General features: G+C 47.6%; 1 protein-coding gene across 1 annotated transcript in view; it reads left to right on the forward strand.

Annotated features, from left to right (window-relative positions):
- The window catches only part of MBNL1 (muscleblind like splicing regulator 1), a 95505-nt gene that overhangs the window by 6559 nt on the left and 72268 nt on the right, over window positions 1-16678 (forward strand). The gene's annotated exons all lie outside the window — the stretch shown is intronic.

The raw sequence follows: 16678 nt of genomic DNA on the forward strand, positions 1-16678 counted from the left end.
AAAAAAAAAAAAAAAAAAAAAAAAAAAGAGAGAAAAAGCGTAGTGGTTGAGGTGAGAATTATTTTTTTTTTTAATTTTTGTGTGGAGAGGACGGTAACTTCAGAGGGACTCGCCAGCCGGGTGCGCGCCCATCGCGGTGCCGAGCAGAAATCCTGCCTGATGCGCACTCGCCGTGCTGCCCGGCCCCTCGGGAGTTTCTAGATTAACTGCGTGGAAATGGAGCTTTCTCTTTTTTCTTTTTTCTTTTTACTTTGTTTTTCTTTTTTTTTAGAGGAAGTTCTTCGATTCAGAACTTTGTTTTGCACCTCGTTACCGCGAGCGAGTCTGTTAAGATCTTAGTATAGCGGAAGAGAAAAACGCAGGGATGTCATCTGCATAAAATGGTTACTTTAGAAAAACGCATGGTTCGTTTAGAAAGTAATTATCGATTTTGCTCATTTTCTTTGGGGGGGAATGCATGCTGCAAAACGTGGCACTAGCAGAAGGACACGGGTGACAAAGTAGAGACGGTGAAGGTGTGAGAGCAGGTTTAACGGAGGGACGTAACGGACAGGAGAGAGGGCTGTGAGTAATGAATAGCAAAATTGAAAAAATAACTGGACTATATCTTCTCTAAGTACGGAAAAAAAGGTTCTGATGGAATGGCAACGCGATCCAAAGTGACAGCAAGGAAGTAATTTGCATCGTGACTAATTAGCTGATGGCACTTGCCGCTGCAGGGGAGGTTGGAGGGCGAGAGCCTGAGGTCGGGCACTCGGAGGCTGCGGTGGATCCTGGCTGCCGCCGGGCTGTCTGCTCCCGCCTGGTGCCGACCCTGACGTAAAACAATATTATGACAACTTAAAGTAGATAAAAAAGAAATTAAAGGCTTGGCGTCCTCGGGTTCACTGGAGCGGTGACCGAACGGTGTGTGGAAGGCTGAGACGGAGCAGGGCTGGGTGTCGGGGCTCTGCTCGCGGGCGGTGCGGGCCGAGCTGGGCGCTGCCCGCGGGGTGTTTGGGGAGCGGGGCACCCCGACAGCCCGTCTGTGGGGGACGGGGACGCCGGGTGCACGCCGAGCTGAGCTCTGCGGTCGCAGCATGTGCTTCTGCAATTTAAATTTTGTGAGGCCTGTGTCACTACTTTCTTCAGCCCGTGTAGACTAGAGCATCGTAAAATGGATTTGGACTTTCCTGGATTTACAGGCTGGGCTTCCGAGCTACAAAACCTCTCCAGGCGTAGTTGAAACAAAAGGTATTTAAATAGAAAAGCGATGGTGATGACCGAGCATTCTAAGTTTTATAATCAGTTAGCTTCCAGACTTGAAAATTTTGAAAAGTTACTAGTCTGTATGTTGTACGTATGATTTAACAGAAATTGTGGAGTCTGCCTAGTTTATGTGACACCTAAAAGTACAGGATTGTGCAGTTGTTATTTACTCGGGCTACTGAGCAAAGATACACAGGCCACAAGATTTCTTAATCTGATACATGAGAAAGTGACAGGGCATATTTGTTGTCGCATTTCCTTAAAGCCGTCAGTGGATTAAATTTAGTTTGAATGGCAGGAAAGGGTCTGAGTCCAAGGATGCTTTGTTGTAGTACAAGGCAGTTGAATCAACAGGCAAAATTGGGGCATTATGTGAGCAATTTGTAATTCACTTGAGTGAGGAAGCAGTGTCAAAGCTGCCCCGTGAGAACTCCCCTCGGCTGTGGCGCAGGGTATGGTCTCCATACATCCCCCGCGCCGCGCCGGCGTTCCCCGCGGTGGGAACAGCCCGCCTTTGTCATTTCTTTTCATTTACTCACAAAATCCTCCTTTATGCTCGTCCTCTCAGAAGTGGTGTGAAGCACAGCTGTGCCACGTGCCGCCTAGGCACGAGCTTCGTGTTTTTCTGGGTTGAAAGCCGTCCTGCAGACGCGGGAGAGCGGCCGCGGATCCAAGCCCTGCCTGCGGCTCGCACCCTCCACGCAGACGCCGCCCCACGTTCTTCACCCCGTGGCAGGCGACGTGGAGTTTTAGATCTGGTGGATTAACAAGGCAACGAATGGTATCTGTCTCCAGGAATATCATTGAAACAGTTTAATTAGTGGAAGCAGAGAATTTTAATTTAAAATTTCTCTGGGATGTTACTGTCTAATTGTGGCAGTAAGCATAATTCCGAACAGCCTTTCCGCAGAGGTCGCTCCGGAGGCGGGCCGGGCCCTGAAGCTGTTCTTGCACTGACCCGCTGCTGTCAGTGTAGGGTGCTGCGAGGGCCTTCAGCCCAGTTCCTCCCGGTGAGATGTAGGAGATGGCAAAATCATCATCCTAGGAAGGGTACTGGCACGGGGGATGGGTAGGGTGCCGTGCAGGCTCCTGGGGCGCCTGGGCATGGCAGCAGCCGCAGCACCTCGGGAAGGCTGCGGCCCTGCGTGAGCACACAGCCCTCTGCTGCAGCTGGTGGTGGCATGTAGAAATTTCAGGTTTTTTGCTGATTTTACTTTAGACTAGCTCTTGGCTCCTTCTGCTTTGGGAAGTTCAACAGTATAATCTGAAATAAGTGTGTGAACCAAGCTGCTTCAGACCTCACATGTAGACGTTCATTTCCAGTTTTGGAGAAAGGTCGGTTTTGTTTTGCATTACTCTGCCTTTGAATTCTACTACTTTGTTGCTTCACTAAGTCTCAGATGCTGCTCATAATTTTCTGGCATTACCAGGTAATAATTACTGAGTTTATCTCTATTCAGCTTCCTATAGCGAGGCCGAGCATTGAGTGAAGTAACATTTTTAGACACCTCCATGACAAACACCACACACTGACAAGCATTTGAAAGTAGCAGGTGCTGCTGTTGCTTTCTTTTAAAACCTGTTTTGCATGGAGCTTTCTGGTGCCTGTCCGGTTTGTGTGTCTTGGGAGCACTGAAAACGCTACTTTCCAAAATTCCATGAGCAGGGAAGATACTACTGGGAAGGATCTGTAATGTCATTCACTGCAGTCTGTCCTCCACGGGATTTTTAGAGGTGAATGTGCTGCTCTGTGGCCTTTGCGCAGTGTCCGAGCTGCATCGCTTTGCATCCCTGCGTCGGGGCCAAACCTGACTTCCCTGAACTTAGAGCCCACGTACAGTGGAAACTGGAAAATAAACGTGAAGTCCTGGAGATGGGGATGCATCGCACCGAACAGCTGAAACAAACCTCAGTCCAAAGGGTCTTTATTTTGCTTGCCCGGGGGAGACAGACCGTTAAAGCGGCGTGGTTTTCACCCCGCTGTCCGGGGCGGGTTAAGTGGCCGCAGCAGAGGTCCTTATACCTGTGGTGTAGATGATCTCACGGCCAGCTCAGGTTAAAACATACGCTTTCCTCTCTGCTTTTATTTCCTTTAAGTACTTGTTTTATTCTGCTGCTTCAGATTTAATGTGGAGGTGGTAACGACAGAGGAATGCCTGTAATTAGAAGGATGAGCCTCAGCACCTCTTGATGTCCAGAATAGAGGATGATTGCTACTTAGGAACCGCGTGTATAAACTGCGAGCATCATTTTTCGAACAGCGCTAACACTGAGGAAGTCACACGTGTTGGATTATAAAAGACGCCTTGCAGTAACTGTTCATTACTTTCAAAGGCTTAATATGTGTTTTCCTTTGCCTCATGCACATTTTAAATGCAAATGCTATGAAGAGGTGATTTTGCTGTTAAAGATCAGCTCATTAAGATAAAACTGCAAAAAAAAAGTTCTCTTCCCTTTTGTTGTCTTATTTTTGTGATGTTTGTCCATGCAGAGGATGACTTGTGTAACCGAATATTTATCAAAAAATCCCTGCAACTACTCCTGTCCAGAAGGAGTTTTACTGTGGTTGTGTTTTATATATTTTTATGACCGTTTTCCAGTATGAGCAAGGAAGGGCACTGATGTCAGTGGTCAGGCGTTGCCTGAAATGATCCAGTTTTGTACTGTCGTTCGTTTGTAAGGGGTGGCAGAATAATCCTGCACCCAAACGTGCGGGCGCTGCCAGAGAGCTCGGCGCTGTGTCGGAGCGCGAGCAGAGCTCGGGCGGGTAGGCCCAGGGCTTTGGTGAATGTGCTTTGCAGCCGGGCAGCTGTGGGGCGCGGAGCCTGACCGGGTTCGATGGAAGGTTTCCTGAGGGACTCCTGCCCTCGGCTCTGCGCTGCTGGCCCCGGCCGGGGCAGGCAGAGCCTCCAGGCTTTCCCGTGCCTGCACGCCTGGTGGTCTCCGCCGTTGGTGTTCCTTGGGGATTAGAGCAGTTGCCTAGGATGATTATTTTTTTATTTTATTTTATTAACAATTCTATATTGTAAACTTAGTTTCCCAAGTAATGCAGCAAAGTAAACAACATTTCCTTCCTACTACCCCCTAATTATTTACCGAAAGGATAAACATGTGCATGTTTTTTTATTGCTATCCTCGGTGACATTTGGAGTCTGTTCTGCCGTGAATATGTGCAGTTGTAATTCCCGTTAGTGTCAATGAGAGTTCGCAGCAGGGAAGGAGAAGGGACCATTTAAACGGTGTGTCACAGTTGTGATGGAACTTGCATACGTCCCAAGGTAACAAAATACACATTTAACATGGAGTTGAGAGGTGGAGGTTTTGCATATGGCATTTTGTAATGGAGCGTGGCTCCCGGTGAGGAGGGTCACACGAGCAGTTCGTGTCACCCCTTCCCGTTCCACCTTCAGCAGTTTGTGCAGGGTGAGCGTCTCGGTCCTTGCTTTGCTTGGCGACTGAAGCCAGTGACCAGTGTTGTTCTACACTGTTAGGTGCATTCTGAACCAGCAGTAAATTTCCCTGCTCTGTGGCTGATCTGAAATTTCTTCCATAGCCTCTGGAAGCAACAGGAGAGCGAGAGCAGCAGCACTGAGCCGGTGCGGGCTGACGCACACGAGGCTGTTCGAGGGCTCTGGGAGGGTTTGATGCAGGCTGGCCTCAGGATGAAATCCAGCAATGTTCCAGGAGAATTGCTTTTCTTCTGGGATCCATTATTTTTTTAAAATGTCTACTTGCTCTCAGCTGCTACCCTGTGAAATAGTCCCTGTTTCAAATTATGTGCGTATGCTGTGTTGTTAGAAAAGAATATTTTTATCCAAAATATTTTAGGTAGCTGGGAAAACTCTGTTTTCATGTACGGTAAAGAAAAGAAGTCAGAGTTTGCCATCAATTAAAATCTGACTTCACTAAAGTCTAACAAGTTCTCACTAAATGCAGCTTGAATTTTCACTGGGTTAATTACTATTTCGTATTAATTAGAAGTAGCAGCAGCGGTTTAAAAGGTAAAAAGATTGCACAGGAAGCCCGAGGAAGCCAGGGCTGACTAAACCACAATTGGCCGTGAGTTCCGTGCAGCCAGATTACCCTTTCCATCAGCCAAGCGTCTCATCAGCGTTAACCCGGCGCGGGGGCGCGGGCGGTGCTCCCAGCCCGGGTGCCAGCTCAGCCCCCCGCCTCCATCTGTCCTGCTGCAGCCCTGCTACCGCCGGGAGCTGCTGGCAAGACGTCTCGGGGAGAAACAACTTCCAGCCCTTATTTGAGCGCTGTCAGAAAGTGTGCAACTGCCTGTGTTGCTCTTAGGACCTTATGCTTTTGGCAAATATGCCAAATATTTGTTTTCATAGAAAAATATTTTGGGACATAAATATGCAGGCTGTATGTTGGTGGCTGAATCGGAATGAATTTCAGTACAATAAAAAGAAATAAGGACTAGCCAGGTTAAAATATGTCTAGTCATTTGACAGTTTGAAAAGTGAGCTTTGACATAGCCCTCCATTGCTAGCCCAGCTGTATTTGGCCCATTTATCCCTTCTTTCCTTGAATTTACAGGTGGCAGTTTAAACTTCTGCATACAGTCCAGGTTTTCCTCTTGGAAGCGTACCTTACTGTCTGCCCCGGGGGAGGCTGCTGGTGTAAAAGGGATTTTTTTTTCACTTACGTACTTGTCGTTAATGTTACATTCAGGGTTGGTTCTTACAAAAGTGCGTCAGTCTTGCTTGCAGTGGCTCAGGAAAAAAATTAACAGTGTGCACTGAATTTCCCCCTTATCTTGCTATACCACATTTTATGTATCTTGTAGTGAGATGTTTTGTTTCTACGGTTTCAGACTCCGTGTTTCAGAAGATTAATAGACTTAGCAGCCCTGTTTGCTAAGCTTAGTGATGATAACAATGTAATAAGTCATGAGACGGTCGCAGATCATCTGGCATGGCAAAATATGCCTTGGGCTTGAACTCGGAGCAGGTATTATTTGGGGGAGAAAAGCAAAATGTCAAAAGCGTTACAAATAACGTCTCCTGGCTTGGGTGGCTGTAGGTTGAGGCTGGCCTGGAGAGCGTGCCCGGGGAGCTGAGCTGCAGGGACCCCCGTTCCCCGGCGGGGCCCGGGCGCCCTGTGCCGTGCAGCCAGCACCACGCACCCAGGTGCTGCCCGGCTGGGGCGTGGAGCGGGGCCGGAGCCCGGGCGCATTCCTGCCGTGCTGCGATCCCACTGCGAGCGGTGAGTAAGGGCTCGGGAACCCGGAGCATGTGTGGGCGCTGGGCCCAATCCTGCTTCCAGAGAAGTTAACGGGAATTTTTCCTTCTAAAAAAGGGAGAGCAGGGCCCTCCACGCTCCCCTCGGCAGGCCCTTGCTCCCTGCGTCACGGGGACGTTCTCGTGGCTGCAGGGACACATACGCAACGGTCGAGGCGATAAGCTTTTCTGTTAAACCGAAGGAAATTGCTGTAGGAGAAAGTGAAGTTTGCCGCATTTATCGGGTCTAGATGGACCCGAGGTCTCGAGCCTTTAAACTCCGCGCTCCCCGGCGGCACCGTGGAGGAGCGTGCGGCTCCGGGAGCTCGCCGAACCAGGCAGATGTGTCAGGTTTTCCGAGCAGGTTGCCAAGCTGGAGGCAGCAGCAATTAGGCCTGGATTCACCGTAGAAAAGACGCGTCTCTGGCGCAGGCGCCGGGAGCCGGTGCTCCCACATCTGCCGAGGCTGCTGGCGGAGGCGCGGGCGGGATGGCGGCTGCTCCTCGGGGGCTGGCTGTGCCCAGCTGCCGCCCTTCCTCCTCCTCCTCCTCCTCGCCAATCCCGGGGGTCGGGGTTCACCGCCCCAGCTAACACCGGCTATTTCACTGTGGCTTGTGCCATCTGGTTTCCATGGGAGAGGGGTCCTGTCAGCTGCGCGTACTGATAAACACAGCATGATTTATGTGTGAGAAATAAACGCTGGTGGGTTTTTTCTGTGACTCTCTGAAGCTTGGAGGAAAAAAAAAAATCCAAACAAAAAATGTTTCTTCTAGTGTTTGGAAGACTTTATTAGAGCCTGGGCAGCATTCTTGGCCCTGGATGATCACTCTTGGTTTTCAGTGAAATCCTTTCCATATGTAATTTTACACAGGAATCCTTCAGTGCTCGATACACAGACAAAACTTAAACTGACTTTGAGACTTCCTTAACAAGCAGTGAAAAATCAAAGGTAGGGAGTCTGTGATACTGATAATGTAATTATGTGCTTTCAGCTTTTTGATGTGTACCAGTTAAAAATGTTCTTCTGGGAGCGCAGGCACTTGCTGCTGTGACTTAGCTTTGCAGACTGCTTAGAAGAAAGTCCCTGGGAAAATATCTTGCTTGCTGCTTATCAGCATTTTATTAAGCTCCTGTATTTATGTGCAAATATATTCCACAAATAAATCTTTAATGATGTGATTTTTTTGTGAAAAGTAGATGCAGCTCTGTTCAATTCTTCTAATTAAATGCAGCTAATGGTGGCAACTAAAATACAAGAATTTGAACTTCTTTCACTCATTTTTCTGCTTGACTGACAAAATTACTGCTTTGGGTTTGTTTGGTTGGTTTTCTACAACTTCTAAGTGTTCTGTCTTTATTCACCATTTTTATACAAAATGCTTTTTCTTTAATCTTTTCAAAAGCTATTTTCCCAATATTCCATGTTTTTTTGTGTAAGACTAGAATTTTAAACTTCCATATTCGGTATTTTTAATTGGCTTTTAGAGGCAGGACTGAGAATACAAGGAAAACTGTAATCTTCTGAGCTTTTTCCGCAATTCCTTCCTTGTGTTGTTCGGTTTGGGTAGCATGCACAGGTGCATTAATGACAAAAGGGACTTACGAGAAACGGGGGGGCCTCTGCCACGGCTCTTCCCTAGATAGAAAACAGACAGGGAGCTGCAGAATGAGCGCTCGGTGTGTGAGTCGCACCATTAAATGGACCTGTTTTGTATTGGGTTTTCATATAGCACCATTCTTCAAGTTGTTATTTTGGATTGTTTAAAAAATAAGAATGTTCAAAGTAACTCTGACAGGGGCATAACCCAAGTGCTTGAGAGACTTTTAAAAAACTGTCTCAAATTTTTGGTCCACACCTGTGGTCCTTTTATTAACATTTTTATTCAGTGTAGCGGGCATTTTGGAGAAAGTGATCCATTTTTACGTTGCATGAATATATAGAGGCCATTTCTTCTGCAGGAAGAATTAATGGGAATTTGAAGGTTATGTGTTCTGTGATTTGGCACCAGTTGAGCCGAGAAAAGGTTGCCTGCAGAGTGAGCAAAAAGGACGCAGTTCACTTCTTGCTGGGGAAGGAGACTGCCTTGGAGACCGGGGCGGGCTGAGGGCGCGAGTCGCAGGTGTGTGTTGGTGGAACCAGAGAGATCCGGCACCTATTGCATCGTGAGACCACGAGGAGTACAGGGCTGCGAGGGGGTAACGAAGGGTCACCTTCATTCTGCCTCAGAGATGTTCCTTGGTTGTTCTGTGGAAGGTGGGAGCTCAGAAGTAGTTCAGATAGGTCAGCTGTACAACAGCCATAAATAAAGAGGTAGTGGGTTATGACCCGATCCATAACCCAGAAGCAAAAATTAAAGGTCCGACTGGCCGAGCTGGAAACCCCCCGTAGTTACCGTTTGCGGTGATGCAGGAGGAGCCACCGCACTCACTGCGCCTTCCACGCCAGGCTGCTGCTTGCTTTTTTTTCTGAAAGTACGAATTGATCAAGCTCAGGTGCTAACAGCCTGTGGGTGCTCTCGTGTGCCTCAGTGTGTTACACCAGGACTGTCCCTGGAGCCGTGCTGGCTCGGTGGCCGCGGGAGTGCCCCAGGGCCCCGTGCCCACATGGCTGGGGTTTCTGCTGCAGCGCGTTGCAGGTCCCTCCCGTAGGAGCACGGACCTTCTCAGGGGCCTTCTGGGCACTGGAGTGACCAGAAACCTCTTTTTCATCCTCCTGGAAGTTCATCTGTATTACCCACAGCAAAAGGCTAAATATGAGAGAGAAGTTGTGTGTTGAGCATGCACTGAAGCAGCGTTACACTCGCTGGGTCATTCAGACATCGGGGAATCCGTGAGCAAAATGAGCATTAGGGAAAGTCATCACCTAACCCAGCTCCTGAGGGAGGAGGGGAGGAAGGCTGCCCTTGAACCCAGGGCGCGGCGCAGCGGCAGGGCCTCCCCCTCAGCTGCCGCGCTGGGAACGGCCCCACTCAGGAGCCCCTGCGGAATTCACCTCCGCCAGCCGTGGGGTTGCTTCTGGCTGAGGCTTTGTGCAGAAGAAGCTGTTCCAATCGGGCCATTAGTGGGCTGTTTTTCATGATTATTGTTAGCTACATAAATATCATGATTCAAGATGAAGAAGCATAACAATAAATTACAGCAAATACTGATTAAAAAATGGCCTCAAAGACATTTTTCATTTCTTTCCTAAAATAAAGCACCATCATTCAGTTTTTGTTATTTTTAATACCGGTGACTAACTTGGAGCTTTTCCTTGGTACCTGAAGACACATGTATTTATTTAGCTTGGGTGAGATTGCTCACGGTGCGGAATTAATGGCATCAATAAGTGTTTCAGTGCTGCTGAGCCCTGTATGTATATCTCTGTGATCTCTGTTAAGGCAAGGAAAGTATCTCCTAAACTTGATTAGTTTTGCTGTACACTGAAGAGTCATTTTGCTTTTCTATTAGTGCATAGCGATGATCTTGGATACCTTGGATGGTGGCAGAGCATAGAGAGTTAGAAAACCCCATTCTCTAGGATTTAGGTTCTTACTACATAAATAATGAAGTTATTTCAGATTCATTGTATTTTCTGATAAATTTTAGAAGTTTTTCCTATGCTGGAAGGATATGACTGATAAATATAAATTAAATGTAAGGCCAGCATGTATTAAGCCATAGGAAATGTTCTATTTTGGATTTGAGATTCTTTGAGAAACCGAAAGGTTTGAACTGGAACGCAGCCGGCTTTATCTCCTGCCTTGCAGCAGATGCTGGAGCAGTTTTCCAGCACTGTCGTTGCCTTGTGACGCCTGTTAACATGAGCAGGAGTCGGACGGTCACATCCTCACCCTGAGCTGGCCGTGCCTCGCGGCTCTGGGGGTCCCTGGCTTGGATTTCAGAGGTGGGGGTCCCCCAGGCCTTTCCTGGAGGTGCTGTGCCGGGGTGCTGCTCTGCCGCGCTGCGGTGCCGGGGCGATGGCCGAGTGCTGCCCATGGCTCTCCTTCTGTCCCTGCTGCATCAGCGACCCATTGTCACCCATTCCCACGTAATTTTCTCATCCTTGGCGAGAAGCGTGTGATTGTCACGGCACTGCCACAGCTCACCATTACCGAGCTGAAGTGACCAGGCCATTGAAACCCAAGCTCTGACTTGCTGTCGAAAGCAGAACTCTGTATAACCTGTTCCTCATTATCTGTATTCACGTCCCTTTTTGTTTGCCCTCAAGTCAGATGCAAGATGAAGCAATCCCCATAATTACAACTTCTGATTTGCCTCGCTGGGAGCGCGCCCGCCGAGGCGCAGGCGGCTGGGGGGAAGGTGCCGCACGCTGAATTCTGCTGAAGATGCCGCGGTCCTCCCCGGCAGGCCCCGCGGCGGTGGTCGCCTTCCCCTGTGCCTGGGTGGGGCGGCTGCATCCAGGCTCCTCGTTCATAATTATTCACATAACAAAGCGATGGTCGTGTGAACAGGCAAGGGCTTTGAAATCTGGAGTTTGGTGACAGGGCAAAGGCGGGAGGGGATGCCTGGCCTGGGACAGGTTAGCGAAGTGGAGGAGCTCATTGGCTGGAGCAAATAGTATTCCTAATAAATTAATAATAATGTCAGTACTGACCACATGTATGCTGTACTCCATCAGATGCCCACCAAGGTGGTCTCTCAAGACTCATTTTACCCACTGCTGGGATCCATTTCTGGGGAAGGAAAAAGCCGCCCTTTGCAAGCACGGCTATGTGGCAGCTGCTTTAGGAAGGGAAGTGAAAAACGGTAAAGCTGACTGTAAAAAGTGGGAAGCTTTCTAGAGGTGACATGTAGATTTATTTTAGAGCCTTCGCAGTAATAAGCGGCCAGTATTTTTCCCTTGCTGTACAGTGGATGAGTGTTAAGGCACCTGGCCTGTGAGAGGCTAGCCTGGGTGTCTGCTGCATCTCTCGCCAGTGAGGGCTCCTCTGGGTCACTTCTCCTCCCTGAAACCATTGGCATCAGCTGAATGTGGTGTCAGAGGGAAGCGGTTGCTTCCCTTGCTGAGTCACGGATGTGGCTTTTTTTCTGTAGTAGTTGTTACCATGGATGATGCTAATACTCATGTTTTATATACATGAAACAATTTTTATATATATACACACATGTAGGGGAGTGTTGTTCAGTGATGTGTAGCTGTCCTTTTTGCCGCTGTTGCAAGTACCTCCCAGTTTTGGATCTCAGCTGTGGGACTCGTCCCGAGTTTGCTGCATGGCTCCATTCTTGAGGAAAACACCCCAAACCTGCTGCACGCAGGGCGGGTTTTGGTAACTGCATAATCGACATCATTCTGCTGCATAATCGACAGGCACCTCTGGCCTGCTCCCGCTGAAACAAGCAGGAAAAGTGACAAGAATTACAAAGTCACAGCGAGGAGCGAGTAGGAACCCTTCAACGGGTGAGCCGTGCCTTTCTGGGAGCAGGGCACAGCGTGGGGCGGGAGATGGGGGTGACCAGCCTTGTGTGCCCACCCGGCGCTGCCCCGGGGGGATCCCGGTTTGTGGGAGACCCGTCCGTGCGATGCCGTTGGCACAGGTCATCTGACTCCTCTCCTGCATCACTTGGCTTAGGTACGTCAGCCGTTAATGAAACAAAATGTCTTTAATGTGCAAGGGTCTGATTAAGAGCGAGCTCTGTATGTTCTGGAAGAGCGCATAGTTATTGTGTTACGGCCTCTCAAGTGTCTTTCTGTAGGAACACAATATTTAAAATTAATTAGAACAAGCACGTAACATTGATTTTAATAAAAGAGTGTTTGGTTATTTCAATTCAGTTTGTTTTCTTTTTTTTTTTTTTTAAAAGTACTTCTCAGAGTTTTAAGTTAAATCACCAGATTACTCTATTTTTAAAGATAAACAACTTCTTTTTAGACTTGCGTGGGAAATGTCACTTCTTTTATGGTTGAAATTCCCCTACGCCTGGATAATGCAGAACTTCCTATTTCTAAAATATATTATGTAAATGTTATGGTAAAGGAGTTCCAGTATGGATATGTTTTTAATACCAGGAACAGTATTTGCAACTTCAGTGGTGTGGAGGGATGTGTGACTGCTTTGTGATACATAAATCAACAGCAAAATGGATTAAATGCAGGGCAGTCCTTCCTGCCATTTTGTGTCTCTGGCTGACAAGTTGAAAGAGCAGAATAATAGCTGGTATAGACATTTCCCAGTCTGGAGACAGCCACTGACCTTTCCCTGGTTTAGTTTATAAATACACATCCATCTAATGCTGTCAGATAGTGTGAATTCTGCATGTCTCTGAAGTCCCAGATTTTGTGAGGGAAACTGATATATACCATCGGTTATTAAAAAAAAACCCCTGAACTCAACAGGCCTATTTCTGGACTTTATGAAGTAACCACCATTTTTGTAATTAACCGTCTACTCTCTAAAGGAAAGAAGGTGTATGGAATTTGCAGTATAACTTTCTCACTTGAAAATAGCATTACTCTAATTAATCTAAAGGAAGGATTGAGCTGTGGGATTTGTACGTCAGTGCCATTACACTGTTGTTGGGAGTGGGTTCACAGTTTGATTAGGGACATAAATCTTGGAGAACTGATTTCGAGGAAGTCCCTTACTTCTGCGCTGCGCAGCTGGGGACACTTTATGACATGTTGCCTCTTTTCACCATTGATCCAGTTTTCGTGAACCGAGTGCACTTGGATGCGTGAGATTCAGATGTAACGTCGCAGTTAGGTGTTTCTGCTAAAACGGTTTCAGAAACTGTGAAATACACTCAAGATAAAAACAGGTCTGATGAGGATCTGCCTAAGAATCCCACTGAAGTCAGTGGGAGGTTGCAGTGCCTTCCCAAGCAACTCTGTCAGAGCTAAAACAGTACAGAAATAACCTTTAAAATACTACTACTAGTACTACGACTACTAAAACTATGTATATTATGCAAAATATCTGGGTCATAAAAGTAGTGTTGGCAGCTTTTTTGCAAATCTGGTGTGGGACTTGCCTAGTAGTTCAGTGCTAATGTGTGCTGGTGGCTTTACCAAGCTCTGCTGAAGTCCTGGGCTGCGGGGCTGCGGGGGCTGTGACGTCCGTCTCGCGGGGCGCAGTGTCCCGGCATTCCCGTAGAGCCGGCTGCTCTCTGCCGCTGCCTTTGCACCCTGGTCCCCCATAATGGAAAGTACAAAATCGAGGGGGGTCTTCTCGCTTTTGCACGCTGTCGTGCGGCTGTAGGGCTGGAGTACGAGACCGAGTCGGTTTGTTTGGCAGTAGTTTACTAAAGAATATTTTTCTTTAACCAATCCTTCACTGTTGTGTGGCCAAGATGTTAATTGGCTCGTTGTTTCTGTTAATTTTGCGACAGCGCTATAATTATATCCTTCAATTGTGCCATGAAGTAATTGCTGTATCTTTTCCAAATTTTATGTTGAGATATGTTATTGGTAAACTTTGAATTTGGCAGAGGTGTTTTGAAAATACTGTAAGGCAGTCGGTAATTTTTGTATTTCTTTATTTAATAGTCAGCCATTTGGCAATTTCCAGCTTTGAGACTGTACCGTCAATGTAAATAGAATATTGATTTTATTCTATTTCCTATCTCATTAGAGTCATTGTCATGAGGATGGATTCATGTTGTGTAATTATCTGTTCTTGCTGACAGTTCTCTCATGTCATTGAGATTGGCGTTTCAGCTTCCACTTTCTCTGAGCATAAAAATAGCATTGTTCACTGCCATGCTCTTCTTCAGTGTCGTGCTTTTTGCCTGTCCAGCTTTGTACATCTTTCTTGTGAGAGACGCCTGTGAATTGAGATAGAGAAAACAGGAACGTCCAGCAAACCCAGTTACAGGACGAGTGAAAACAGTGGCTCCTCGGGAACAGTTCCCAGGGCCGTGGGACACTCCTGTCGGATACCTGGTTTGTGTCAGACTACAACCAGGAGAGGGGGGAAAACCTGTCATTAACCTGGCGGTACAACGCTCGTAGCAGTAACGGGAAGTAATAAAAATTGAACATATATAATCGAAACTTGGAAACCCTAATCACAGGGTCCTTTCTGTGTTAGTTTCAGTCTCTGGGCATTTCCAGATCACCTTCCCATTGATTTGTCAAGCTGCTGCTTAATCGTTTTCATTGACTCAGCTTAGCAGACAACTAAGCCATCTCTCTTGCTCTCTTAAGGAATGACTTCTCAGTGTTATTTCTTTTGCCTTTTCTGAGAATCCCTTTTTAATTTGCTTGCAATATTTTTAGCTTCATTTTCCTCATATTCCCAATAATCAGTGAAGAGACAAGTAGGAAATACTTTCAAAAGGTGAACTTCAAAAACAAGCTGTGGCTTAAGAACAGCCTTTAGTACTGAATGGCCTGCTAGGTGGAGCCTGGTAACTGTCAGCCCCAAAGTTAATTAATTGAATTTAAAAGAAAAACAAACTTCAACTCAACCCCTTTCAGTCCTCTCACTGGATTTGCTGCAGTCTTTCCTAGCTGATCAGGGAGAGCCCAGAGAGAGACTCACATGTATCTGCTGGGGGTTTTAGTATCTGAGGCTTACTGGGGACTCATTGACTTGGAATATCACAAGAGAATTTCAAAGTGAGGGGAAAATAGTTTATGCAGATAAAAAAAAAAACCCTAATTCTATGCTCACACCTTTATTTAGTGGGGATACTGAAGATATACCTCTGGTCTGAAGTCAGTCTTTTTGCTAGAATGCTATTTTTACATCTGATGTTTCTGGCTATGTTTTCAGATAGATAACAAATTCTGACAAAACAATTTTTCGTCAAGTAACCGTAGAGACAAAATATACATCTAGCATTTCTTCATATTCAGAAGATTTACCTCTGAGGCATCACAGCTCCTCGGAGTAATGTTTTTCTTTTTGTAGCTGGCAGCCCGAAGGATGACGGGTGAAACTCAGCCTCGTTTACTGCCGCTACAGATGTGTCCCTGACCTCAACAGGAGCAGGATTTTGGTGCAACTGGCTAGGCTGACTCCAAACAGAAGACTTATTACAAAGCTAGGCATAAAACATAGTTTCGTGGGGTTTTTTAACCAGGAAGATTATTCCTTTCACAGCATGTGAGCACAAAAGGTAGTTTTCATCTCTTTGCATTTTGTATGTTGTCTTCGTGCTATCTATCTTTCCTCGTTAGGGGTGACTACTCTTGTAATGAGAGTGAAATCAGATACCTTGTTTTGAAAATGTGGCCTTTAACTTGCTTTGGCTTTAGCATGTGAAATATATCAATTGCTGCTCTAACTCTGCTTGGTGTTCGGAAAAATCAATGCTTGGTATGGATCGTATACCAAACGGACGGACGGGAGAAAATCCCCGCCTAGAGCTGTTTCGCGGCTTCGTTGGAGGGCTCTTATGCCTTCACTGGCATCACCCTCTCCTCAGGGTCTCGCAGGGCATAAACGTTCACAGCAAAGTAACACTCAGAAGCTGTCATTTTGTGCTGCGCCAGAGCGATGGCGGGAGGAGGCGGATGCGTCTGTTACCCGTGTCTGTGGAGGACAAGGACGAGGTGCGGTACACCTTGGCTGGAGGACGGGTGACAGGGTTTAGGATTCCCAGAGGCTGCTGCCAGGGGCAGCCCCCGCCAAGCCGTCCCGCGGGGGCACTGGGGGGGCCCGCTGGCGGTGCGAGGTCCCGGCGTGGTGTTCTGCACTTTCCAGAGTCTCGGTGCGAGCCCACGGCGGCAGGGTAGCGTGGCACGGGCGGGAGAACCAGGTCTGTCTGCCCCAGCACTCGGCACGTGGTTTTCAAGACCGGAGTCGCTGCTGCATCCCCAGGTGGCACGGGATGACTCTGACCTTGGAGTTGCGGGCAGTTGAAGCGAACAAGTGTCAGTGTTTATTTACCAAGACACCTAGCTGTTAACTTGGGCTTGCAAGTAATTGCACACCGTTGTTTGTCTCCTGCTAGCAGGGATTAAAAACGCGGGCATGATTAGAAGCGTCCTGGCAAGGAAACCGCGGTGCCCGTTATAATCTTATTAGCTGTATGAGGTGTGCTTTACTCCTCCTGTAGTTCGTTTTTCTAACCGCTTAGTGCCTGGTGACAGACTCTCCGATTTTCCCCGTCTGTCGGGTCCCATCCGCGCTGACCGCCTCACCGTTTGTGGGGCCGGTGTCGGTGGTGCTGCCTGTGGGGGCGGCGGGGATAAGAGGATGAGGGAGCAGGGTCTGCAGGAGGGGTGGGATGGGACCGCCTTGCCCCTGCGG

The sequence above is a fragment of the Athene cunicularia genome (assembly GCF_003259725.1).
Source record: "Athene cunicularia isolate RWA chromosome 9 unlocalized genomic scaffold, athCun1 chr9_part1, whole genome shotgun sequence".
In the NCBI taxonomy this organism is placed as follows: Eukaryota; Metazoa; Chordata; class Aves; order Strigiformes; family Strigidae; genus Athene; species Athene cunicularia.